Source organism: Mastigoproctus giganteus, chromosome 7 (assembly GCF_048544385.1).
Source record: "Mastigoproctus giganteus isolate SK-2022 chromosome 7, ASM4854438v1, whole genome shotgun sequence".
Classification (NCBI taxonomy): domain Eukaryota; kingdom Metazoa; phylum Arthropoda; class Arachnida; order Uropygi; family Thelyphonidae; genus Mastigoproctus; species Mastigoproctus giganteus.
In genome coordinates, this window is record NC_143581.1 from 151,157,258 (window position 1) to 151,175,923 (window position 18,666).

Here is an 18,666-nt window from a genome sequence, read left to right on the forward strand (position 1 = left end):
CTTATTTATGACTTGCAAACATCTGTTTATACCTATTCTAGTTATTACCTGAATTTTATGATTTCTGGTTGATTTTTTTTTAATTTGGAGTCTTGAAGTGTCTTGGTTAATCCGCTTCTCGCTTAATCCGATCCTAGTAAATCGAGAGTCTGCTGTAGATAACATCGCTTAAGATAAGCTCTTGCTGAACAGATGCACAAAATGCCACTATCTTTATAATGAGAAATGGAGAGCAGACTTTGAAACTACTGCCCTATCGTGCCTAACTAAATTTGTGTCTGCAATGTAGCCTGTATTCTCATTGTCTGGGGTCAAGGTGGGGAAACTTTGGAATTTTCACACTCCACATCAACCACATACATCAACATTACCTTTTCCTTGAAACTGGAGAATAATAACAGTGTTCATCGCTGCATTTGATCTATCCTTCATTTCAGCTCGTACCACTTTTGGAAGTGAATAAAAATTGAATGGGGCTGTAATGAAAATTTGCTAGGCTATTGCATATAGTTTTGTTACCTTTAAATTTACATTTCTGTTCGCTTCTCCAAGAGTTGCATGCAGAATCATAGAGAATTCATATAGCCTGTAACTTGCATTACAGGCACATGAGCCCTCCTAACCAACCTCTGCTTAACTGACTAAGAATAACCAATACTTCTCCCTTCCCCCCACTCCTCAATGTGGGCACCTGTATGTAGTGAGAGGGACCTCCCATTGTCACTACTGATTCTCTAGATTAGCATCACTGGGATCCAGCACCCACAGCCTAGGTTCCAGATTAACGTCATAGGAATCTGGTGCATCTGCAGTGTGCTGCAACCCATAGAAACTTGGAAAGGGAGATCCTGGTGGTTGAGTGGCACAGCTTAAACACACCACTTTGGCCCCTGCTTTGATAAGACAGATGGTCCTGGGATGGCTCATCCAGGATCAATCGGCTAGTCAGGTCACCTGCAGGGGGTCAACTGTGTCAATGCCATGCCTCTACCCTGATGGTCTGAAGGACAGGATTCAGGTTTGCAGTGGTGCAGGTATTGTGTCCGAATAACCTTGATTTCTCATATCCAAGCACAGATATTGCTTGCTGGGGGGATCACGTTAATTCATTACATGATAGTTCACTGCATGCGACAATTTGGTGTATCACACAGATCGGAAATTAAATGTTTTGGTGACTTAGAAAGGAACAATGCAGAAATTGAGAAAAAAGAAAATGATATACAGGGTGATTCTAAATTATTGTCAGGGTTTCTGTGGCCTATAATTTTCAAACCGGAAACAACAAAATAAAACTGTTTACAGAATATGAAAGTGTAACTCGAAGTTTTACTTGGTAACGCTGTACTCGCTGCATTGATGTCTGGGATATATTGACGCCATTACTTCAAAATGGTGACTGTTCAAGAGAAGGCTATGTGCGTACTTCGGTTTTTCAAAACAAAGTCTGTTATCACACTGCAACGTTGTTACAGAACTCAGTATGGAAAAGATCCACCTTCGGATAATGTTATCCGACGTTGGATAAAGCAGTTTCAAGAGATGTAGTGTTCTGCACCGAAAAGGAGCGGGAAGACCGAGTACTTTGCAGGAAGATGTTGATCGAATCCATGAAGCGTTTTTTCGAAGCCCACAAAAATCAACTAGACGAGCTTCTTTGCAGTTAGGTATACCTCAAACGACTGTTTGGAGGGTTGTTCATAACTGCCTTCATGTCCATGCCTACAAACTGCAGATTGTGCAGGCTTTGAAGCTGAATGATAAACCCTGCCATTTCCAAATTTTGCCCAAGACATTTTGTCAGATGTCGAAGCTGATGAAAATTACCTTTGGAGATGGAGATTTAGTGATGAAGCAACGTTTTACATATCAGGGAGGGTAAGTCGTCATAACTGCAGAATATGGGGATCGGAAAACCCTCGTGCTGTTCGAGAATTCGAAAGAGATAGTCCAAAGGTCAATGTCTGGTGTGCTTTGTCATGTTCAGAAGTTTTGGGGCCCTTTTTCTTTGCGGAAAAACAGTGACAGTGGTGACCTATCTGGACATGCTATAGCTGTATCTGTTACCCCAGTTGGAAAATCATCAGCCAAATGTGGTGTTCCAGCAAGATGATGCACTGCCACATTGGGCTCTTGTTGTCTAAGAATTTCTTAACATGCATTTTCCTGGGTTCTGGGTTGGACCGATTCCATGGCTTCCGCACTCACCCAATCTTATGTTGCTTGATTTCTTCATGTGGGGTTACGTGAAGGACATTGTGTACAAGACCCCTGTGACCTCCCTCGATGAACTGAAGCTGAGAATTGTTGCTGCAATCGAAACAGTTACACCACAAATGCTGGAGAACACTTGGAGGGAAATTGAATATCGCTTGGACATCTTACGTGCCATGAAAGGCACATGTTTAAGTTGTGTAGCATTCTGCAGTATTGATTCTATAGGTAATAAAACTTTTTGAGTTGCACTTTCATATTCCGTAAGCAGTTTTATTTTATTGTTTCCAGTTAGAAAATTATAGGGCACGGAAACACCAACAATAATTTAGAATCATCCTGTATTTTTTATCTTTTTTTTTTTTTTAAATTTTATTCTATTTTTTTTCCTTCATTATCCACCCCTTAGCCATCCACTACCATGAGGAGGTAGGCTGGGTGTAGATCAAGTCTCTCGCTTGGACAAACCCTGAATGCCACTTGACTTGCCAGGAGGGACCCTAAAAAAATTCTGGAAGCTTTTATTGGAAGGAGTACAGGGTGATAGTTTGAATGTTGGAGAAATGGTGAAAATAAAGATGGTGGTAATAGGAAGGCTTCCACCTGGAAAATGGAAGTTAAGGACAGAGGTTACCCCTGTGGAAGGAGATCACTGAATCCTTTTTACAAAATAAATAGATAAAAAATATATTACTTTCTTTTTTCTCAATTTCTGCATTCCTCCTTTCTAAGTCACAAAAACATTTAATTTCTAATCTATGTGTTATGTCAAATTGTCATACACCAAAATGTCATCCAACCCTTCCAAACCCTTCTTTATTCAGAAAGGTTGGCAGGCTCCCTCAAATCTCTAAAACGGCTTCATTCTGGGGATATCTTCATCAAAGCTAAGTGTGATAAACACTCAGAACCGCTCCTCTGACCCTCCTCTATTAGGGGAATGCCAATTATGGTAACATCTCACAAGATACTGAATCTTGTGGGATCTACGACCCATGGAAATATGGAAAGTGGATCCTGGTGGTTGAGGGGCCCAGCTTCAACACACCACTTTGGTCCCTGGTTCGACAAGACAGGTGGTCCTGGATGACTCGGCCAGGATCAATCGTCTAGTGGGTTCGCCTGCAAGAGTTAACCATGCCAATGCCATGCCCTTATCCTCATGGTCCAAGGGACAGGATTCAGGTTGGTGGCAATGCAGGTATGGTGTCTGGGTAGCCTAGCATCCCGCTCTCAATTGCATTGAGGTGGCGCCTAGTAGTATACCATGTGTGTTTAGCACTCTTAATCAAAAGTAATTTATGTGAATTATAGTAAATGCTTGACCATTCAAGTGAACCAGTAACCATCGGTGAACACCTGTCTACTGGTGCATGAAGTTTCAGCTGCATTGCTCTAGCAAAAGATAAGTACACTGTATTTTGTATATTTCTCCTTTTGGCTTGCAAAAATGCACTTCTCCAAGATGGACTCTAGCTTGTAGTTATTCTTGTATAGCATAATGGCAGTTAGTGGACACTAGCTTCGCTGACCAATAACGTTTCCCCTTGCTCTCTCTCAACATTTCATGTCACCTCCCTGCCTGTGGCAATCACTCTACATCAGGTGGGCCCATACACATTTGGATTAAGCTTTATTTTTCAGTAGTGACTAATAGGGTTAAATTTTGTGTGGACACCAAATTCATAGCCTTCACTCATTTATTTTGTTAATTATGGAAGGGACGACTCGTTCTAAAAATGCAGTTATCTGCAGATTATGCAAAAAAGAAATTAACAAAGGTGTATACATTAAATGTTCCAAATGCAAATGCCAAATTTTCCAGAACTGCTCAGGTCTTTCCCACATAAGCCTGAAAAAATTATTAAGCACAGCCCATGCAAAATTCATTGCATATTGCTGCGGTAAAAAGCCGGCGAATGGGCAAAGGAGCCCTTCCCACTCAGCCTTGATTTCCCCTTCCAGATTGCTGCTTGACTCCCACTTAACACTGCCTTGCCAACTGCAGCATAATAGAAGGCAGCACGTCAGTGACTGCCAGGTGTATTCCACCCATTTTGATGATAAATGAAGCCATGCTGAAGCTGTTACTATCCAAGGAGAGCTTACAGTCCACATAAATGATGACAATGAAGACAATGCAAAATCACAGGGCGGTCCCATCCTGGATCTCACCCTACCTTAAGGACCACTTGTGAACCAGATCTTTACTGTTCCGGGTAAAATAATGCAGTCACTGGTTAAAGATGCATTGCAGGATCATCTAGAAAAGACTGCAGCAATAATTCAGACACAGCATGGGTTTGTTAAGGGAAAGTTTTGTCTGACAAATTTGATAGGATATTATGATTGGTTACAAAGGAACTGGATGCAAAAAAGCGCACGCTGAATTCTGATGGGATCCTTCCACTTGTTCAGATTATGAACCTAAGGGGGCATAAATTCAAATTAAGAAAAGACAGATGTAGAATATATGTACGGAAATTTGTCTTTAGCCAGCGGGTGGTTAATTGCTGGAACAAACTTCCACTGTCGTTGTGGAAGCTGATAGGTTAAATAAATTTAAGGAGGAACTGGACAGGCATTTGGAGGGAATGGTGCGATTTTTTTTTTTTTTTTTTGGCTGATGCTGCATAAGCTCGTACACTTGCTTTCTTGCATCACATGCCACTACTACTACTTCTTAGGATGAGCCTGGAAACTCTGATGGTGAAATTCAGAAGTAGAATTACAACAGCACTCAGGTCAGAAATAGTCACCATCTGGGCAAAAATGGAGCACCTTTTGATGAACACCAATGTGGAAAGAGAAAAGGCTGTTGCAAAGCTTGAAGCCTATCTAGATGAGAGGGACAACCAAATGCAACAGCATGCCCCCTCATTTGCAGATGCACTGAGGAATGAAATAAAGCAAGTGCCCAACCAACTAGGAGCAACACAAACCAAGCCTGCCAAAATGTTTCTGCTGAAGTCCCACCTTGTCAATTTGAAGCCAGCCACACTGGATGCCACAAAAACCAGTGAGGATATAAAGAACACAGTTGTCACTTCACTGACTGAGGAGTTCAAAACCACAAGAATTAAATCTATTTGGAAAATGCGCAACACTGGTGTCATAATAGAGACAGATGAGAAGGTAAACAATATACTAAACAACTCGTAGGTACCTTACAGCTCCTAACAGAAACCCCAAGAAACAGAAGACCCTCTATTCAGATTTATGATGTCAAAGAATCCTGACTCTGCTGCAATCACAGAGATCTACCTTCATAACCTTCAGAAGGACTTCCCAGACAATGAACCATCTAGCCCCAAATATCAGTCAGGTTTGAAAGCCGGATACACGACCAATTGGGTTGTGGAACTGGCCCCATCTGCCTGGCAGTCTGTTTACATAGGCTGGGGATGCCACAGATACAGGAAGCATATTGCAGTGCCAAAGTGTTTTGAGTGCTGCAGGTTTGGACACACCATACCTGCACCCAAACCAAGCAGACATGTGGGCACTGTGCTGAAAAGGGCCACAGCTATAATGCATGCCCCAACAAACCGTCATAACCAGTTTGTGCGAACTGTAGGAGTCAGAAGATGGAACATACCCATTCAATATGCTAGGGAAAGTGTCCAGTCTACCAAAAAGCAAAGAGTGCATTCCAAATGAGAATCAATTATGGGAAAACAAATTAAACAGTATAATTACAAGAAGATAAAATTCCTTCAAATAAATGCACAGAGAGCCAAACCCGTTGCTGGCCAGATAAGGAAAAAGATTTAGGAAGAAAACTATGACATACTTCTCATTCAAGAGTCCTACACTTATGCTAATGAGGTGTGGGGTTATTCCCTAACCTATAAGATAGTTTAAACAGCTGGAGAAACCCCCTGGGCCAGCCACAGTAGTCGTGCGTAGCCCCCACCTCACAGTGATGAAACTTACCCAACTCTGCTCGGCCTGGGTGGCCTGCGCCCACATAATTAGCCCTTTGGGTGAGTTCTGTGTGGTCTTCCTGTATTGTTGCCCAGGAGAGGATATCACTCCTGCTATCCAGTACCTGTACAATCTCAGCATAGTGCTCTGTGGAGCAAAGATTTTGATAGGATCTAACTTAAACTGGTGCTTCCCCCATCTTGCACAGCGAAACACCCAAACGTAGAGGAGCCCAAAATGGACGCAGACTTAAGGAGTTCCTAAACGATAGTAACTTCACAGTCCTTAACAGACCTAATAATCTTCCCACCTTTTCCAGTACGCTCTGGGAGGCAACAATAGATGTTAGCCTCACCACCAGATCCTTCGTGGGATACTTCTGTTTATACTCAACACGACGACCAAGTCAGCACAGAGTTTACAATAAATCGTCAATACAATATTTATCATATTTAGTAGTCACGGGCTTGAACCCCGGTCCACTCAACCACTCAAGGAACACATGCTTTGCACTCTCGCTCCTGACCACTGGGCTACTTCAGGCCATCACAAACTGGACCATTCGTGATGGATGGACAACTTCTGATCACCACACCATCACGTTCAACATGGACAGAACATTACATCGTACAACCTCTACCAGGCAGATACTTCACCTTTACTCAGTGCAAAAGGCAGATTGGCCACTGTTCAAAGACACACTACGTGATTATGCCAGAGCCCTCCAAACTGTCACTCAGATGAATTCTGACTTTGACTCTCACCAGCGTAAAATCAATGATACTATAGTTAATGCAGCCAACGTCACCATCAAGTAGAAAAACCCCATATTGTTTGCTGTGCTGTGCCATGGTGGTCCTGGTAACCCTTAGAAAAGAGGTCAACCAAAAGAGCCTTCCAGAGAGCCAGGAGCAGTGGTGGGATTCATATAATTTAACAACCGGTTCGCTGCCCTAATGACCGTTCTAAGGGCCTTACTCCAATATACGGTGCCCCCTTGTAATTGGCTTTCAGAGCGGGGGGAAGCAGTGATTGACAGTTTGTGACCCCGCCTACTGACTGCATCCCCTCTTTCTTTCATGCAGACGTCACGTGACACGTCATTGGAGTGCTAAATGCGAAATTAGTTGCGTATTCTTTCTTTTGAATGCTGGTTTCTACTGTGTGTGGTGCTCAGCTGCTACTTGTCAATCTGCTGCTAATTGCCTCGTGGTCCTGAGTTTGTGTCGTTATCCCATTCCACTGATGAGGTGAGTTTAGTTTGATTTGTATTTTTGTGTTATTTTCACGTATCATTAACCTAGTATTGTGTGCGTTGTGTTCTTTTCAAAAAAAAAATTCTATGTTGCCGTTTTGTACTTATGCAAAGAGCAATTTTATTGTTTGTTGCACGTGTTAATTGACTTTCGTTTCTGTTTAGCAAAAAGAGGTTATGTTTTTACGCGACTTTGGGAAGGATTCAAGCAAAAACCAGTCGTTGGACAAAAAAAAAATATAATGGGAGTTACGTTTTTTAAATTGTCTTTCATTTGTGTTTAATGAAAATTGGTTAGGTTTTTAGGTTACCTTTTTACAGGACTTCGGGAGTTATTTGCCGAAAATTGGTGTCGTTTACTGCGTCTCATTATTTTTTTTTGTTTTGAAAAAGAAATTAGCATGTTATTTTTACATATAATTATTTTGATTGCTGCTCCGGAAAAATTGTTGTATTGCCGTTAATTTCGTTGTTTTTCAGTTCCGCCATACTGTTATGTCGCGTGACATTCGCCACGTGCAGTTGTCAAGAAAGAGAGGGGAAACGCAGTGAGTGAGCGGAGTTACGAACCGTACGTCACTGCATTCCCCCCTCTTCTTCTCAACGTGATTTTCAAAGGGGCACCGTGTTCTGTAGTTTTTCCGTTCTAAGTATAAAAAAACTATATACGGAAAGGTAGTTTATTTCATGCACTTAATACTTAAATAAGAACAATAAAAGAGGTCCGCAAAACTAGATTATGTTATAAGAAAGTTTTTTTAAATATTAATGAAAAAATATTAAATAATACCTGACAAAAAAAAATAAAACTGTTATTTAAGATATTTCCATATTGCTTCTTGATTGGCATCCTCACTTGCAATTTTCTTCGCTTTTATCCGAGCATCATCGGCTGAGTGATTTATCCTTAACCATCTTTTCACTGTAGGAGTAGGATCCCATCCTTTTAGAGGTAGGCCGATTAGACTAATAGTCATTGTGTTTGATATATTAGAAACAGTTAGGCGACTTATCTTCTCTGAACATATTATGTTCATCTTTGAAAAACCCCTTTCCGCTTCTGCTGAATTTACAGCAATTGTTCTGACAATATTTTTAGCTCTTTGAACACTTTCAGGAATTTTTTAAAACGTTTCCCGTGAAATCTCGATAATCATTAATATCAATTTGGTAATTAAAAATGTCATTAAATACGAGCAATTGTTCTTCAGCTGTTTTCCATGGAACTAGTACTTCTTCAATATTCCAGTAATCTGGCTCCAAAAAATTGAGAAATTGTAATTTATCTTGAAATTGGCTACAACTTGCTTTTAAATGTTCACAATCCATTAGTCTTTTTTTTTCAAATTCGTTACGATGTTTTCTAAAAGTCTTTCCCGAGGAAGCCCAACAAATCGATGATTTTCTACAAATTTTATATTTTTGAAGGTTTCTGAAGTAATTAGTTCAACTTTTTTTTCATATGGACCCTTTTCCTTCCAAGCATTTGAAACGCTTTAATAGATCTTATCACGAGTTTTTCAGCCTTTATTATGTCTATATTTGTTGCTTGCAGTGCATTTGAAAGAAGAGAAATTTAGTTTAAAATATCAATCATCAATGCCAAATCAGTTATAAAATATATATTTTCAAGACGGGCAGCCATACCTAAGTACTTTATATTTGAATAAAAAATAGTGATGTAGTGCTGGATAAGCGTGCCACACAGCTAGGGTTGACCTTAAACTACAGGCAGCCCATCTTGGTCCCAAAACTCTACCAATCTTTATAATTTCAATTCCAAGTTGTTCGGATATTTTGGAAAGTTCAATTTGGTTCTTATTGGATTGATGAAAAATAGTGTATATCTTATCAATAAATATTTTAAAATGATTTACTTGCTTTATTTCCTTTATCGAATCATCTAAAACAAGATGGAGGCGATGATTTAAACAGTGCCATATTATTATGCTTTGGAAAAAGTTTTGCAATCCTCTAGTGCTCACTCCACATTTTCTCCAAAGAATAACGCTGGCACCATCAGAGCAAAATCCTATTAAATTTTTTTCTAGGTAGTTCTTAGTAAGCCCAACATTATTTAAACTTTCCGTAACTGAAGAACATATTGTCTCTGCATCTTGTTTTTCCAATTCAACTAGTTCAACGAAAACTGTTGATGTAACTGAATCCAAGGCCAATTCTAATACAACAAATTCTGATTTTGGTTTCTTATTGAAAAATTCTGTCCAACTCTGTTGCCTGCCACATCGTTGCCATCTGTCCTTGATGTGTCTTCATGGAGACACATCAAGGACAGATGACAGTTTTAAAAATGTTTTATTTTAATATATTATAGAGCAGGAGCGGATATGTGCCTATATATTTAAATATTTTTACTGGTTCTGTCCACGTGTGGTCATAGCATAAACTTTTATAAACAAAGCACTATGCTTATACCATTGATAAACATCAATCAGAACATACATTTTCTTTGTTTTATCGATACTAAACGAAAATTTCTTGCTGAATTAATAAATGGCATAGGGTATGCAGATTAAATACGATAGAATACCAGGCGCCCACCTTAGAGAGAATCGTGATCAAAAGTGCCATTTTAACAACTGGTTCGCCGAACTCAACAAAAAATTAGGTATCAGTTCTGCCGAACCGGTGCGAACCGGCTGAATCCCACCACTGGCCAGGAGGTTCTGGACTGCAGCAGAACTAGAATAACTTAGGAACCAATACAGGGAGGCAAGGAATTCCTATACCACAATGATCAGGCAGAGGTAAAAACAGTCCTGGGAGCACCTTGTCTCACTGTGGGCAACTCTGACCCATGGGGGATTGTTTATAGGATAACTAGAAAACTCCCTAGGGGAGAGGTCATTCCCTCCATGAAGACACATCAAGGGCAGATGACAACGATGTGGCAGGACTCTATCCGGATCGCACCCCCGAACAACTTCAACTGAAGATGGAAAATGAGTACTTAACAAGTACAGGTCAATGTTAAAAAAAAGCTGCAAGTTAGGGTTGAATTTGAAAGTGTCTGCAATTCTGCCCAGACACAATAAGGGGGAGTATATGATGAGAGCCTTGTCAATCAATTCAGCTCTGGAGAGAATGTGTAAGGCTCAAGGGGTAGAATTTTTCTCAGCCTGGTCTGTGCTTGTTAACAGGAGAGACTGCTTCTACAGGGATGGGATTTGCTTAAATAGAAAGGGTGCAAGAATATTGCTGATGCTATCGAGGCAGCGTTAGGTGGGTCGGAAAACTGCTAGCTTGGGGGGAGATTAACAGTAGCTGCAGTCAGAAGTGAAAGTGATTCTTGCACTGCTTCTATTGGAATGAGCAGCAGCCAGGGGATTTCAGAGTGTGCTGGGAGTTATTGCAGAACAAGTAAATACATGGGCTGTGTTAGGGTAGCTAAGAATAGGAACAGATGCATGTATACTTTCGTGTATACCAATGCTAGGAGTTTGGTAAATAAATAAGATGAATTTGAGGTGTTGGTCAAAACGTCAAAAGCAGATATTGTTGGGATATCAGAGATGTGGTGTCACACAGATATAAGGAATGCGGAAATGGAATTTGGGGAGTACAGGAAGTATAGACAGGATAGGAAAGGAAGGAGGGGTTATGCTATTAGTTAAGAAATACATAAATAAAATCCAAAAAAGTATAGCCAATTGACATGGCTGGACAGTGCAGTGCAAAGTCAGTTTCGTGTGACATAAGCACTGGGAAAGCAAAATTGAGAGTAGGAGTGTGTTATAGGCTTAATGACTCTGATGAGTAAAATAAACAACTGTACAGAGTAATAGTGGGCCAGTAAATCAGTGTCTTATAATGGGAGATTTTAATTAGCCAGATATTAACTGAAATTTGTGGTTGGTCACTCGCACACTAGCAAGGCTTTTGTGGATTTATTGGATGTTGCTTTTCTACAGCAGCATGTTCAGGAGCCAACTAGAGGGAGTAATACTTTTAATCTGATTATCAGTAGTGATCCTTCATGCATTAAGAATCTGCAGATAAAGGAACCACTAAGTGGCAGCGATCACAGTGTGTTGAAGTGAGATTTACTCAAAGAGGTAACTATCATCAGAGGTAAAGGGAAGAGTTTTTGCTTTCATAAAGGTGACTACAGTGGTCTCAGACAGATTTTAAATTCTGTACAGTGGGATCAACTGATGATGTTACCAACAGCAAATTCTAAGCGGGAAGCATTCAAGGAATTAATTGTTGAAGCTATTAAAAGTTTCATACCTATTAAGAAATATTGTTCAAGGTTTAGGCCTAAATGGTTATCTAATGAGACTTGTGACAGAGAAGAAAACTGCATGGGATGCATATAAATTATCAGTGACACAGAAGCCTATGACAGATATAAGCTAGTCTGTAATCATGTCACAAAGGAGGTTAGGCAGGCGAAGGCAGATTACGAGAAATCTTTGGCAAAGGATGCTAAGAAAAACATCAAGGATTTCTTTACTTATATAAACTCTAAAAGGAAGGGGATGAATCCGATTGGTCCACTTGATATCGATGGTTCAACTGTTGATGATCCTGTTCAGATAGCAAACAAACTGAATGAGTATTTTGCATCTACATTCACTCATGAGGAGTTATTCAGGGAGAGGAATTCCAGAGGTGAATTAAACTCTGGCAGTGGGCTAGATGATTTTGTAATAACTGAGAACAAAGTCAAGGATAAATTATTGAAGATAAACATGAGAAAGGCACCTGGAGTGAATGCGATCTATCCGGTTATATTAAAGGAGGCGGCAAAGGAGGTATGCAAACCCTTAGCCATAATTATGAGGGCTTCCTTGGACTCAGGGGAGGTACCCATTGACTGGAGATGCACAAATGTGACCCCAATTCACAAAGGAGGATCAAAAGGTGACACAAATAATTAATAAAGACCTGTTAGTTTAACTTCTGTTCCAGGGAAATTAATGGAGGCACTGGTTAAAGAAGTACTGCAGGATCATCTAGACACGACTTCAGTTATAGCGTGGACACAGCATGGGTTTGTTAAGGAGAAGTCTTATCTGACCAATTTTATTTGATAGTATGATGTGGTCACAAAGGAATTGGATGCAAAGAATAATTTTGATATCATATATTTGGATCTTAGAAAGGCTTTTGATACTGTTGCACAAATTGGAGCAGTGTAGCAGTGGAGGCAAAATGCTGCTGTGGATAAAGGGATGGTTGAGTGGGAGAAGACAGAGAGTGGTAATCAATGGACACTGCTCTGCGTGGACTAATGTTATTAGTGGAGTCCCCCAGGGTTCAGTTTGGGGACCATTGTTTTCTGTATTTATTAATCATATAGATAATGGTATATTGGTCTTAATTTCCAAGTTTGCAAATGATACGAAGGTTGGAAGGGTTCTAAATGACACTAATGACAGTACACTGCTGCAACAGGATCTAGAAAAGGTGAGCAGATGGGCTTAGAGGTGGCAACTGAAGTTTAACATTGACAAATGTAAAGTACTGCATATGGGAAGCAGTAACCCCAGAGTGTTTTTTTTTTTTTTTTTTTTATGTAAACCCCAAACACAAGAGGTATTAGAACCTATAGTACTTAGTACCATGCTTGGGTTGGAGGTTGAGAAGACGAAAGAAGATATTTGTTGACATTGGAATTGAACTTCTGTAGACTGTAATTTTCAGGAAATATGTATGAAGGAAGGTTGTTCCAGAAAACAGCAGTTGAATGAATAAATGAGGAAGATGAAAAGTTGGTTCTGTGGGTTTGTAGTTGGACAGTAAATGGAGGTTGGCTGGTGGCGGCACGTGTTCGGACTGTTTTGAAAGAGAGAGCGGGAATTATAGAAGCCAATTCAGAAGAACAGTGCCCAAGGAAGTATCTGTAGAAGAGGTATGCAGCAGAAACAGTACATCTATGAGACAGAGAGTGGAGAGACTCTGTTAGAGATGAATCATTAATTAACCTAACTGCCCTCTTCTGAATGGAATCAAGAAGCCTGAGAGAGGTTTTGGGGGCACCACCCCAGATGTGGGAATAATATTCCATGGCAGGGCAGATTTGCGATTTATACAGAGTGAGCAGTTGTTTGGAAGAAAAGTAACACCGAGAGCAAGAGAGAAACCAAGTTTTTTAGATGCAGAAGAAGCAATATTTGTAATGTGCTTGTGCCAAGAGAGATTAGAAGTCAGGGTAATCCCCAAAAGAGATATATCATTTTGCCTAGAAATCGTAGTGTCACTAAAGATAAGCATAGGAGCAGAAGAATCCTTTTTGAGAGCTATAAGACAAGACTGAGTTTTAGACGGGTTGAAATCAACTAAGTTGTCTTTGCCCCACTGGAGAATTACCTGACGATCGGCATTTAAGGAATTGGTAGCAGATTTTCGGGAAGTTGAAGCTGATTGAGCGGGACAAGGTTTCTCAAAATGGAAAGTGGAATGCAATGTGCTATCATAAGCAAAACTATGGATACGATTTCCAGTCAATTGAAGAAGGTCATTAATATACAAGAGGAAAAGAGTGGGGGAAAGAACTGAACCTTGGGGAACACCGGCATTAGTGGAGAAGTTAGAAGACAGAGAGCCATCTACCATCGCCATCAGTGAGTGATCAGAGAGAAAACTGGATAACCAATTACAAAAAACAGTTGGCAAGCCATAAGATGGAAGCTTGTTTAGAAGACCTTTATGCCAAACACGATCGAAAGCCTTTGAGATGTCAAGAGCAACTACTTGTGTTTCACTGAACTGTTCCATTGAATTACTCCATAAATGGGTAACATAAGCCAGAATATCACCAGTGGATCGACACTGACGCAATCCATACTGGCGATCGTTGATCAGATGGAAGGTTTTAGGTAGTTGGTGGTTAATTGATTTCTCCATTACTTTAGAAAGAGTAGAGGTAATTGCAATGGGACGATAATTGGATGGGAGGGATTTGTCACCCTTTTTAGGAACTGGCTGGATATGAGCAAATTTCCAAGCAGAAGGAAAAACACCTTTGGAATAAGCAAGTGAAAAAAGGCGGCAAAGAATAGGAGTAAGTTCAGGAGCACAGGTTTTGAGAACAAGTGGAGAAATACCAGCGGGAACTGGAGCTTTCTTAGCACTGAGATTCGTCAAAATCCTTCTGACATCCTTTTGATGGAAGACCACAGGAGGCATTGAATGGGGTTTGTTGGGAGGTGTTTTACCAAGATCATTAATATATGAGTTGGAAGAAAAATGGGATGCTAGCAGATCAGCTTTATCCTTGGCTGAAGTGACAACAGAACCATCTGGTTTGGATAGAGGTGGGAGCAGAGATGGGCAAAAGTTGCGGCCAATAGCTTTGGCAAGAGACCAGATAGCTCGGCTACCATTAGGGCAAGAAGCAAGTTTTCTACTCTTAGCCTGTTCAAACTCTAGTTTGGACTAATTAATAACTGCTTTACAATTGTTGCGAGCTTTGGTGTAGGCAGAAAATGAAACTGAAGAATTAGAAACAAGCCAATTACGATATGCAGCATTCTTCTTTTGAACAGCCTTAGCACATCTATTGGAAAATCAAGGTTTAGATAAAGGATGAGATTTTAAAGTGGAGTGTGGGATAAAGGATTCCATTCCTGCAAAAATAATATCACTGACACGATCTGAGCAAACGTTGACATCAGAAATTTTGAAACAGTAATCCGAACAAGGAAAAGAAGTCTTGCAGGTTGTCCCATTTTGCATTCTTGTAATGCCAAACAACACGAGGTTGGGAATAGCCATGAGATAAAGGTTCCATTGGAGAAGAGACAATCACCAAGTTGTGATCTGAAGTGCCTAAAGGACCTCTCACTTCGACCATGTACTTAGAAGGATTGTTTATGGGAATAAGATCAAGCGTATTGGCTGCATGATTAGGATTGTCCGGTATTCTTGTTGGTAAATGAACAATCTGTGCAAGTTCATTAGTAATTGCAAAAACCTCAGCATCTCGACCAGCTGGGTCGGTGTGACTAGAAAATGGAAGCCAGCTGTAGTTGTGAACATTAAAATCACCAAGGAAAATTACCTCACTGTTAGGAAAGTTGGACTGGAGAAAGTTAAGTTGCAATGAGAGGAAGTCAAAGAGCTCCAAGTGATTAGTAGAGTTGGGAGAACGGTAGAGACAACAGATGAATTTGACACAATGAGGTAGAGAGATTTTAAGCCAGAGAAGATCAAAGAGAGTAGATTCCAAATTGCCAAGTCTCTGACAGGGAATATCAGAACGGACATATGCACAAGTACCACCTTTGAGGCGAAAGGAATCATACAGCGAATAATTTGGGCATCTGAGATGAGCAGTAGTTGAATCAACCGATAACTGAGATTCTGTCAGAAAAAGTACATGGGGTTTGGCAGACTGCAAGTGGAAATGGACATCGTTGAGATTAGAATTGAAACCATGTATATTTGTGAAATGAATTAGGAAGTGCTTGGGAGGTTTAGATCTTTTCGCAGATAAGCTTGCTCTATTAGTTTGACAATTCATGGTGTATTCAATAGTAAGAAAAAGTGGGTGGGACATGCTGTATGGAGTAATGAAATTTTTGGATATGGTGTACATGTAAGAATATACCCAGATCCTTGACATAACGTGGCCTCGACAATGCTCTCCGCATACACACTATTTGGACTCCCTCCAGTCACTATCTGGCAGAGTAGAGGTAGCAAGATTATACACTAGCTGATCCGGAAGCCTACTAGAGAGTTACCAATAGGTTCGGTCCGGTGTACTAACTAGCGGCCGGCTGCGAACACCGTTTTAGAGCTGAAAAATAAGCAATATTGGATCTCGCCACGATGTTCATCATAACCTCACAAGTCATCAGTCATACTGCATGATGGAAGAGATAGTTAAGGGTTGACTGGAACTTAGCTCTAGAGTCTAAACATGGGTTCCACCACTTCAAGCCTCTAATAAGCAAAGTGCTGGTATTACACTGGTTGATGAGAGTCATCTACCACCTAGTACTGCCTGGTAACATAGAGTGGCGGCTTTCCTCCATGTTGTGTGGTTGCCACACCTCGACTCCTGCTTACGTTGGTTCACACCTGGGTGGTCACCCACCATGTACTTGTGCATGGAGGTTATACCCAGGATGGCCGACCAGGCTAGCCAGGTGGGTAAAGTGCCTGCATGGCAACCCAAAGGTCGCGGGTTGGAATCCCGCCTCAGGCTTGGATCAAAGTACTGCAAAAAACCTTGGGAGGTGCATCATGACCACAGAAGCCGATGCGCCAACAACTACCAGAAAAAAAAAAAACAACAGGATTATTAACAGTCCCACCATCGTGAAGGTGCAAGCAGAGGATTTGGCTGTCACAGACCGTCCGGACTTCACTGAAATTGGGTTCATTTGACTTAAATGTCACCCGAATATCAGTTCCATCAGTGTTTTAGACTCCCAGGTAACAAGTACAGCTTCTCTGGCATATCTGAGAGAATGTCTGTGACAACCTCAAGTAACGTATCAACTGTGTGGTACTACACTGACACTGGTAGAGAGTAAAAAGGACCTGGGGTAATTGTGCAGGCAGATATGAAGTTTTCTGAGCAGTGTAGAAAAGAGTAGCTCATAGTGTCTTGTCAATGATATACAGGAATTTTTTTTAGAAGGGATAAGGAGATGATTATCCCCTTGTTTAAGGCAATGGTCAGGCCACACCTTGAGTACTGTATACAGGTCTGGAGGCCTCATTTTAAGAAGGATGTAGAGCTGCTGGAATGAGTACAGAGAAGTGTAACAAGATGAGTGAATGGAATAAAGGGTTGCTCATATGAAGAAAGGCTTAAGTTTTGCAAATTACAGTGTCTGGAGATTAGGCACCTGTGAGGTGATCTGATTGAGGTATATAAAGCCTTGAATGGTTTGAGCATGCTCAATGCTGATGAAATTCTTCCTCTTGCTCAGAATAATCGCCTGAGAGAGCATAAATTCAAATTGAGGAAAGACAGTAGTAGGATAGATGTGTGGAAGTTTGCCTTTTGCCAGCGGGTGGTTGTTTGCTGAAACAAACTTCCAGACACGAGACATATCATTGTAGAAGTTGATAGCTTAAATAGATTCAAGGCTGAACTAGACAAACATTTGGATCAAGTGGATGGGTGAATGGGTATAGTAAATTAACTATATAATATCGGGGTAAAATCAAACAATGCATTTACACTACTCGGGTAGTTAAATTTATGGGTAAACTGTGCTGTGTTTACACCAATATTATATAGTTAATTTCAACCCATAATATATTATGCCTTGTGCATTTAGTCTTCAAAATATTATCACTATCTTCACCATTTGGCATCTCTCATATTGTGGAATTAACTTCACAACTGTGATGGCATGTCTGCATTATCGGAGTACCTGCCCGCCCACTGATGAGTGAGCCAACAAGCTCTGAAACACGCCTGGGTGGTGGTGCCCACTGAGAATAAATAACAGTAGTCTCGTCTATTAGAGAAGCATTATTTATTCGAAGTAGTGAAATACCTGGTATCTCATTGTGAAGGTATCCACAATATGAGAATAAATCTAATGATGCCTTTACATTACTCAGGTAGTTAAATTTATAGGTAAACGATGGTGTATTTACACCGATATTATAAAGTAACGTATTTATGTATTCATAGCTGAGGAAAACATACAGTGTCAAAAACTTCTGTAAGTATTTTATATTTTATCAAAAGCAGTGAGCAGTCCCCTAGTTATTTATTAAGGATTTTTTATCCTACAAATACTTTTCAAGAAAAGTAGAAAACAATGCTACAGATGAGAAATTTGGTTTGAAAGTAGTGGTAATGCTAGTATCAAAGATTATGGATAAATACAAGATAGTGTCTCGTAATGTTTTAAAAATTTAAAAAAATACTAGCAGAATATTTACAGCAAATTAACACAACAGTATGTTGAAATTATGCGTGTAATTCTGAGCTGTATATAAATGTGAGGCACCTCCGTAGCCAGGTGGGCAGGAGCAGCAGTGCGTAGCACACGCTTTTTGATTAGACCGGGGTTCGAGCCCGTGATCCACCAAATATACGGAGAATGCGGAAAGGTCAGGGAATGACCACCGCATATCCCCAGAGCAATATGGTCTTAGTTGCTAATGCTCCTAAAAAAAACCAAATAACAAATAACAATATAAATGTGAAATGGAGGAAAGTCAGAAAATGACTAACAAAGGAGGAAAGAAGAAAGTAAAACCAAAAAATATGATTAAATTCATAAAATAACATTCTTCAAGCTGTATATAGATATACCTATAGCTTG

At 40.3% G+C, this 18,666-nt stretch overlaps 1 protein-coding gene across 1 annotated transcript in view; it reads left to right on the plus strand.

Annotated features, from left to right (window-relative positions):
• Positions 1-18,666, plus strand: part of ssp3 (SCAPER domain-containing protein short spindle 3) — a 408,421-nt gene that overhangs the window by 117,383 nt on the left and 272,372 nt on the right. The gene's annotated exons all lie outside the window — the stretch shown is intronic.